The sequence below is a fragment of the Panthera onca genome, chromosome X, assembly GCF_046562875.1.
Source record: "Panthera onca isolate mPanOnc1 chromosome X, mPanOnc1 haplotype 2, whole genome shotgun sequence".
Lineage (NCBI taxonomy): Eukaryota > Metazoa > Chordata > Mammalia > Carnivora > Felidae > Panthera > Panthera onca.
In genome coordinates, this window is record NC_138357.1 from 100,862,597 (window position 1) to 100,871,580 (window position 8,984).

An 8,984-nucleotide genomic window follows, 5' to 3' on the forward strand; every position below is an offset into this window, starting at 1 on the left:
ACAGGAGAACCCGGAAAACATTGGAATCTCTAACCTAATGCTGAATTTAAGGTTTTGCCAACACAGGAAGTAAAGATAAGAGTACCTTGATAAGTTTCGGTATCACCAACATACACACAAAGCCTCTTAGGAAAGACTGGAATATATGTTGGTTCCAGGAATTTAAGGAAATGCCTGTCCAATCATTAGCTGGCCAGTAAGAAGCTGAGGAGAGACTTCAGTGGCCACAAGTGACAAAGAATATTAGCTGTCTTGAATTAATTCAGAAAGTCATTAAAAACAAAATAACAAATAGACATAAAAGCCAACTTTGGGGAAAGAATACAATCTAATTTCTGGAGTTGCCACATTATATTAAATACCCAGTTTAAAAAGAAAACTACTGGGACTTGCTTCCATAGCCTATGTGCTAAAACTGGAACGATACAAAGAAGATTAGCATGGCCCCTGAGCAAGGATGATCAGCGAATTAAGTGTTCAAAAAAACCCAATACTAGATGAGGGCAAAAAAAAAAAGAGTCCATGCTCCAGGAAGAAAAAATAAAAGCCAACAATTACCTCTAAAGCCCAGGTGTTGGGATTAATAGAAAAAAATGTACATCAGCTATTTCACCTGTGTTCAAAGGACTGGGGGAGGGGAACTTCCTCTTTAAAAGAAAACTATGGGAACATGTCTCACCAAAAGAGAAGATTAAAAAAGAGCTAGAAATCACATGAAAAAGAATAAACTTGAGAGTTTCTGGAGTCAAAAAATAATATGGAAATGTTAAATACTGGATTCTGCATGTTAGGAGTCTGGAAGACACGATTTTGTCCTAATGCCTACTAAGGGGAAAAAAAAAAAGGTTGAAAAATAATTGTTCTAGGATCCATAAAAGAGGTAAAGACACAGGGAAAACCACGATTCCCACTATTGGAGAAAAATAGGCAAAAACAAGGAGTCAAAGCTCACCAGAGTAGAGACGTAGGAGGGGAAACTATCACAGGAACTAGCACAGGGGTAGGAAATCTTGACCTGTAGTTGGTGAAATTTGGAGGCTCACTGTGTCTCTTTCCCTCCCCCAAATTTTGTGGGATTTATCTCCAGGAGCTCTACAAGTTTCCCACATAAACATCACAGATAATTCTCTTCCTACTTTTTTTAGGGAAATGGAAAAGTAACCCTGTTGATTTATGCCAGAGACATGTTGTTCTTTTTGATAATGCCTGCCTTCAGAAGAAGCTAACCAGAGCCTAAGTGACCTGAGGGAAGAGAAATACCCAGTCCAGTCAGTTCTAGGCTTGCATATGGCAGGTGAATACTCCAGCCTCCTAGAGCCATCCTGCCGTACATAAGGAAGGCTGCATACTATATAATTTAACCTATATGACATTCAGGAAATGGCAAAACTATGGAGGCAGTACTAACTTCAGTGGTTGCCAGGGATTGGGGTGGGGATAGTGAATGAAGATGCAGAACAGAGAGGATTTTTTGGGCAGTGAATAGACCCTGTATGATACTATAATGATACATATCACTGTTTTTGTCAAAACCCATAGAATGTACAAGAGCAACAGTGAATATTAAGGTAAACTATGGGCTCTGGGTGATAATGATGTGGCAGTGTACGTTCATTACTTGTAACAACTGTACCACTCTGGTGGGGCACTTGATAATGGGAGAGTCTTCACATGTTTAGGGGCAAGGAAGTACATTACAGATATCTGTACATTCCACTAAATTTTCCTGTGAACCTAAAACTGATTTTAAAAACGGCTTAAAAATACTGTAGACGATGAACAGGTTATTTGTTAGAAGAAATTATTAGCCAACTTGAAGCTAGAACAATTGATACAATCCAGTGTGAACAACAGAAAGAAAAAAATGAAGAAAATTGAAATGAGCCTCAGAAACCTGTGAGACATCATGTGGGCACCTGGGTGGCTCAGTGGGTTGAGCCTCTGACTCTTGATTTTGCCTCAGGTCTTGATCTCATGGTTTGTGTGTTTGAGCCGCACATCGGGCTCTGAGCTGACTGTGCAGACCCTGCTTGGTATTCTTTCTCCTTCTTTCTGTGCCTGTCCCCCACTCATTGCAGGAACATGCACATGATCTCTCAAATAAAAAAGAAATCTATGAGACACTATCAACTGTATTAAGATATGCATAATGGACATTCGAAAAGAAGAAAGAAAAGGACAAAAAAAGATACTGGAAAAGATAATGGTTGAAATATTTTCAAATTGGATGAAAACACTACACACTGACGAAGCCCAACAAATTCAAAGTAAGATAAACCGAAAGAGATGCATACATGGACACATTTTGAGAGCAGCAAGAGAGAAGGTATCTCTCACATACAAAGAGTTGTTCAGCTGTTTACTCATCAAAAACCATGATGGTCAGAAGACAATGGGATATGATGGAAATCCCATCATATTTAAGACAATGGGATATGATGGAAAAGAAAATAAGCAACCAACCAAGAATTCTCTATCCAACAAAACTAAAAAAAGTGGGAGAAATTAATACTTAGATAAGTGCCCAGAAAATTTAGGTAGATAAGTCCTACAAAATACAGGAAGTCCTCCAGGATGAATTGAAAGGGAAACTAGATCATAACTTGCAAGAAAGAAGGAAGTAAAGCTGGCTGATGTACCTAATAGGTAAATACAAATGACAGTATAATAATTTTTGAAAAAATCTCAAACAAAATACTAGAAAAGTGAAGACAGCAACATATAAAAAGGAAGTATAGACCATGACCAAGTGGAATTTATTCCAGGAATGCAAAGTTTGTTCAAAGTGAGAACCAATGATCTATTTCACTTCACTAAAAGAATAAAGGATCCGAAGCCACATGTCAAAACAACTGCCAAAAAAGCATTTGACAAAATCCAACTTTTTATGAAAGAGAAAATGCTTAACTACTGGGAATAAAAAGTATATTACCTTTCTATAGATGCTGGAACAAATTATCATTACCTCAGTGGTTTATACAAGACAATTTTTTTTCCATACTTGACAGTTTTGTAGTGTAGAAGTCCAAAATGGGCCTCACTGGAATAAAATTAAGGTTAAGTTACATTCCTTTTTGGACGTTCTAGGGGAGAATCCACTTTCCAGACCTAAGTAATTGGAAAGATACTCCATAATCATGAATTGGAAGACTTAATCTTTTTAAGACGGTAATAACCCCAAAATGGATCTACTGATTGAACATGTTCTCTATAAAAACCCTTTCTTTCTTGTTATTGAAAAACTTGACAAGCTGATTCTAAATTTCATATGGAAATTCAAGTGATGCAGTATAAGCAAGATAATGTTGAAAAAGAGAAGCAAATTTGGAGGATTGACTTTGCCATATCAAAAGTTACCACAGAGTTCCAGTAATGAAAACTATTATACTGTCATGAGGAGAGACAATGGAATAGAATTGAGAGTCTGGAAGTAAACCCATAAGTTAAAAATTGAGTTTTGATCAGATTTCCATAATTTCATGGTGGGAGTGAAAGTAATTAATCTTTCTGACAAATTTGATGGAAAGACAACTATTTGTGAAATTGACATCTTATGTCTTGCCATTTTAAAAAATTGACTCAAAATGAATTGAAAATGTGAGTATAAGAACTGAAATGATAATATTGTTAGGAGAAAACAAATACCCAACTATTATTTACATTGGATTAGGCAATGGTTACTTAAATGTGACCCCCAAAACGCCAAGGAAAAAATAGATAAATTACCTAGAAACAAAAAAATTTGACTGAAAGTAAATTGTCAAGAAAAACCTACAAACGGCAGAATGGGATATAATAATAGCAAATGGTTTATTTGAGAATCTAGGATTTAGAATACATAAGTCTTAGAACATAATGGTACAAAGGTAATTAACCAAAATAAAAAATGGGAACATGGTTTAAGTAATTATTTTTACAATTAAGTTATAAAAAGAGCCAATAAACACATGAAAAGATCTTCAGCATCATTAAATATTAGGAAAATGCAAATCAAAATAAAAAAGACCACTTCATACCCGCTCTACTGGGTAGAATAAAGATACGCACTTCTGTAAATTTGCCATGGATGTGGACAAATTTGATCCCCTCATTAATTGCTGGTGGGAATTTAAAATGGTTTCAGCTCTTCGAGAAAGCAATTCAGTGGTTCCTCAAAAAATTGACTGTAGTGTTACAATATAGCTCAGCAATTTGAATCCCAGGTACTGAAAAGAACTAAAAGAACAAACTAATTGTAGATGAATGTTCATGGCAGTGTTGTTCTTAATTGCCTAAAACTGGAAACAGTCTACATGTCCATCAGTTGGTAAATGGATAGACAAAATGGTATGTCCACACAGTGGAGTATTCAGTCATAATCAAAGAGGTACTGGTACATGCCACGATATAGGTGAATCTTTAAAATATGTTAAGTAAAAGAACCCAACTCAGAAGTGTACATAGAAGTTTAATTATCAGGGGTCCACGATGGATACTTTGATAGAGGCAGAAAGTAGATCAAGGGTTTCCAGGGCTTGTGAGTAGGCAGTGGGAAGTGGAAGTCAAAGGGCATGTGGTTTCTTTTTGAAGTGATCAAAATGTTGTGGAGTTACATACTGATGACAGTTGCACAGCTTTGTGAATATACTAAAAATCATTAATTATAATTTAAAGGGGTAAACTTAATGGTATGTCAATGAAAGTTCGATAAAAATGTGTATTAATAATGAATGTTTAGAAAGTGAAATGTATCAGAAAGGTGCCATTTATAAGAGCATCACAATCAAGTACCTAGAAGAGAATCTAACAAAATATGTATACAGCCATCACAGAGGGACTAATCAAACTTCAGAGAGAGATGAAAGAATTAAAGGGCAAGCCTCCCTTGTTAGAGAATTGGAATGTTCAGTATTAAAAAGGTGAAAATTCCCTGAAAACTGACGGTAAAACAATCAGAATAAGAATGACAATAGGTGTTGGGTTTTACTGTGTTTTGCTTTGCAATTCAGCTAGCCAATTAAGAAATTTATAGCAAGGTGTAAATGGCTTCGGAAAGCAAAGACATTCTTGAAGTAAAACAGAGCGTCTAGAATATAACATGGCATATAAAACTGTGGTAAACAAGACCGTGTGTTGTATGCACAAGGGTAGACCAGTAGACCGGTGGAGCAGAATAGAGAGCATGGAAACAGATGTTTGCCCCGTCATGTTTCCTCATGACAGAGGGGAAAAAATGTTGATTCCCATCAAGGTTTAGAACCGATACTGTATATGTCAAAAGACAGCATGTGTTGGTGAGGATGTGGAGACATTGGAACCGTTGCACTTTGATTGGTGGCTTTGCAAAAGGGTATAGGTGTGTGGAAAGCAACACAGATTCTGCAAAAAGTTAAAACAGAAATTGGCATGTGATTTGGTAGTCCCTCTTCTGGGTATTTATACAGAAGAATTAAAATCAGGATTTCAAACAGCTTTTAGAGCTCCTGTGTTCATCGCAACACTAGGCACGATAGCCAAGGTGTGGAAACAACTTAGATGCCCAAGGACACATGAGGGGATGAAGGGTTTAGTATATCTAACAGGGAAGTACTTTTCAGCCTTGAAAAAGGAATTCTGCCATAATTGACAACATGGATGAACCTCAAGGACTTTATGCTAAGTGAAACAAGCTAGTCACAGAAAGATAAACACTACGTGGTTCTGCTTACATGATGTATATTTAATCATCAAATTCCTAGAATCAGAGTGGAATGGTGGTTGCCAGGGCTGGGGGAGGGGGAAATGGGAAGTTACTAATAAACAGGCATAAAATTTCAGTTAAGCAAGATGAACAAGCTCTGGAGATCTACTTATGTTGTACCTTTAATCAATGTATCCTTAAGGTTTATTAAGAAAGTAGATCTCATGTTAAGCATTTTTACATCAATAAAATTTTTAAAGAAACCAATACACTCAATGTTTCTATTTGTTGTTTTTTAGTATTATTTATTAGTATTTGTTGGTCATCATTTATTTTTATAACTATGCTTTCCCCAAACCCAGAATATCAGTGGATTTCCATGCATAAACTTAGACTACACAATAGTCAGTATATAACAATTAATACTATATACATATAATGCTTTTGTGAAATTAAAATTTTTTTGATTTTTTTAAATATTTATTTCTTAAAAAAAAATATTTATTTCTTGAGAGGATGAGTGAGAGGGGAGCAGAGAAAGAGGGAGACAGGATCTGAAGCAGGCATTTTTGCTGACAGCAGAGAGCCTGATGTGGGGCTGGAATCTCACAAACCATGAAACCTTTACTTGAGCCGGAATCCAGGGTTGGATGCTTAATCTACTGAACCACCCAGGTGCCCCAGGAAATTGTAGTTTTCTTTATCAAATCACTATATGCCACTAAAAGTTATTTTTACATAGTTACAGAGTACACTTAATTCTGTGTTCCTAAAAATCATTGCGCTGTGCAAAATAGAATAATAGCCAGAGGGCTTACAGAAAATGGAGTTACAGGAAAAGCATTTAACAAATACTTTGTCATCGTGACATAACATACATAGAGACCTAATTAGGGAATGATACCATAGTTTTATATGTTACGTGGTTAATACATATATAAATACTACAGTAAATAAGGTACTTCACCTTGTAAAAGACCTAACATTTGCGTGTGGAGGCGGGAAGTGTTTGTATTTGTTAGTTATTGTGAGATGATAGAAGGTGAGGTATGTGAAATGAGAAGTAGAGTTGTAATATGAGATGTGGATGGTGGTGAATTAAGGTAACTGGCATATGTTTGAAGTGTGTGCATGTGTTTTGTATGCTCCTGCATTGTTCCATTCAGTGAGATGCAACTTTCTGAGTTTACCCAGTAGTTGTCATGGAAAAAAAAATTGGACAAATGCAGCACATAATTTGTGTTATGCTTATATTGTTCCCTAACATAACAATTGCATTGAAACAAATTCATATTCTCAAAACAAGTGTTCGAGTAGAACTGACTGCAAGTCGCTTTTTCCCTTCTGAATATTGAGATATTTCAAATACAATTCACTGAGTATGCTTTACTTCTGTTCAGATTTCTAGAAGAATACTATATGTAAACTTGTATCAACTTTAAATAACATAAATTTAATACATAATATTTTAAATATCTCTGCAGAATCCATATAGACTTTTGTGTTTTATTTTGCTTACAGATAATTCGTATTAACCCAATTTGGCAACTTCCAAAGAGTAAAAGAAGTAAATGTATATATTGAATTACAGATTTATTCCATTTTTTAAGTACTAAGCTTCTTTAAGTGAAATACAGATGAAGTACGCTGTGTCCTATGAAGTGAATAAAATGAAAAACTGCTAAAATGTGTTTACAGAGTTCATTTTCAGGTGCTGTTTTGCCCTTGCCTGTATGAACACAGTTCTTTGTAAAATCAAGTCACTGGGAATGGCCTATGCATCTATGAGCAGGGTAGAGTCGTAATGCTGGTAAGAGGTTTAATGTTCTGGGGATCAATAAGATACCTAAGTGCATTCTTAAGATGCTGGTTGTGCAGTATTTATTGCTTTTGATTGATTACTGAAATATGAAATACCGCATTTCCATAAGTAGTTGTTTTTCTCATAAACGAAATACTGAAATCAAAGAGGAAAGTCAAGCTCTCAAAGAAGATTTGGGACACTTTCCCCCCTAGGAAATTATTATGAAAGGAGTACAACACAGAAAACAAAACTAAGTATAAACTTAGTTTGGACGTTTTAAAAGCCAATATGCTGTCAGTATGCCAAATGCTGCGTATATAATTAATATAATGCAAAAAATAACTATTATAAATACTTAGTATACTGCATTTTTTAAGTTTTAAAATAAAAATAACAGTATATTAAGTGCTTGGCTTTTAATCTGATTGAGATACATTTTCAGGGCATTTCAATGTAAAAATACTTGTGAATATTTGAAATTTCTGGCACATTTTGAGAATTAGAGCCACTAAATAAATCAAGCCAGTTTCTTATAAGCACATATTACAAATGAACTTTTATTTATTTATTTATTGGAACTACATCAGAATTATTCATTGTATCTTATAATATTTTCTATCAAAGTCTGTTTATATTTACTTGATTTGAACTGCCCACTAATCCTGAGAGGTTGGCTCAGAATGTTGAAAGTAGAAATGATTTCAGAGTTAAGCTCATTTTCCCAATAAGGAACCTCAGGCCTGGAGAGGGGAAAAAAAAAAAAAAAAAAATGAACTTCTTTCATGCTACCGTTGAAAACCATTTCCAAATAAATTTTTCCTTCTGTTTTTTTTTTTTTTTTTCCTTGATGAATTGCTACACTTTGTTACTGGTGGCATCAGAGAAAGAAGCAGAAAAGACTTAGCCACTCAATATGTTCTTTTTAAAAATTGATAGTTAGGAGTGCCTGGGTGTCTCATTGGGTTAAGTGTCTCACTTCAGCCCCGGTCATCATCTCCCAGTTCGTGGGTTTGAGCCCCGCATCGGGCTCTGTGCTGACAGCTTAGAGCCTGGAGCCTGCTTCAAATTCTGTGTCTCCCTCTCTCTCTGTTCCTTCCCTGCTTGTGCTCTCTCTGTCTCCTTCAAAAATAAATAAAAACATTAATTAAAAAATTAAAAAAATAAAACTTGATGGTTATTTTTAAAAACACTTTCCATGCTCTTGGAACCATGGCTGAAAATGTTAGAAAATTCCTTTGGTGGATCAAAATGTAGGTGATGAGAGATTGCCCACATAAAATAATAACAAAGCAAAATGAATAAGTCACAAGAGAAGGCACAGGTTGGGGGCGAGGTCTCCTGTTATATATGGAAATATATACATTTTTGGCCTAAACTTGCATGCATTAGCATGAGAAGTATCATGTTTATGTTTCACTGCTTTAATAATAAAATAGTAATATATAAATAAAATCATATCCAAATGAAAGAATATATAAAGCATATCTGGCTCTAATTGGAATACAAATTTTTAATAAAGGG

At 35.1% G+C, this 8,984-nt stretch overlaps 1 non-coding gene across 1 annotated transcript; it reads left to right on the forward strand.

Moving 5' to 3' along the window:
• The first annotated feature begins 385 nt into the window (after positions 1–385).
• On the forward strand, positions 386–493 carry LOC145714744 (U6 spliceosomal RNA). Its single transcript, XR_014136960.1, has one exon. It is a non-coding gene; the product is annotated as a U6 spliceosomal RNA (small nuclear RNA).
• Positions 494–8,984: the final 8,491 nt, after the last annotated feature.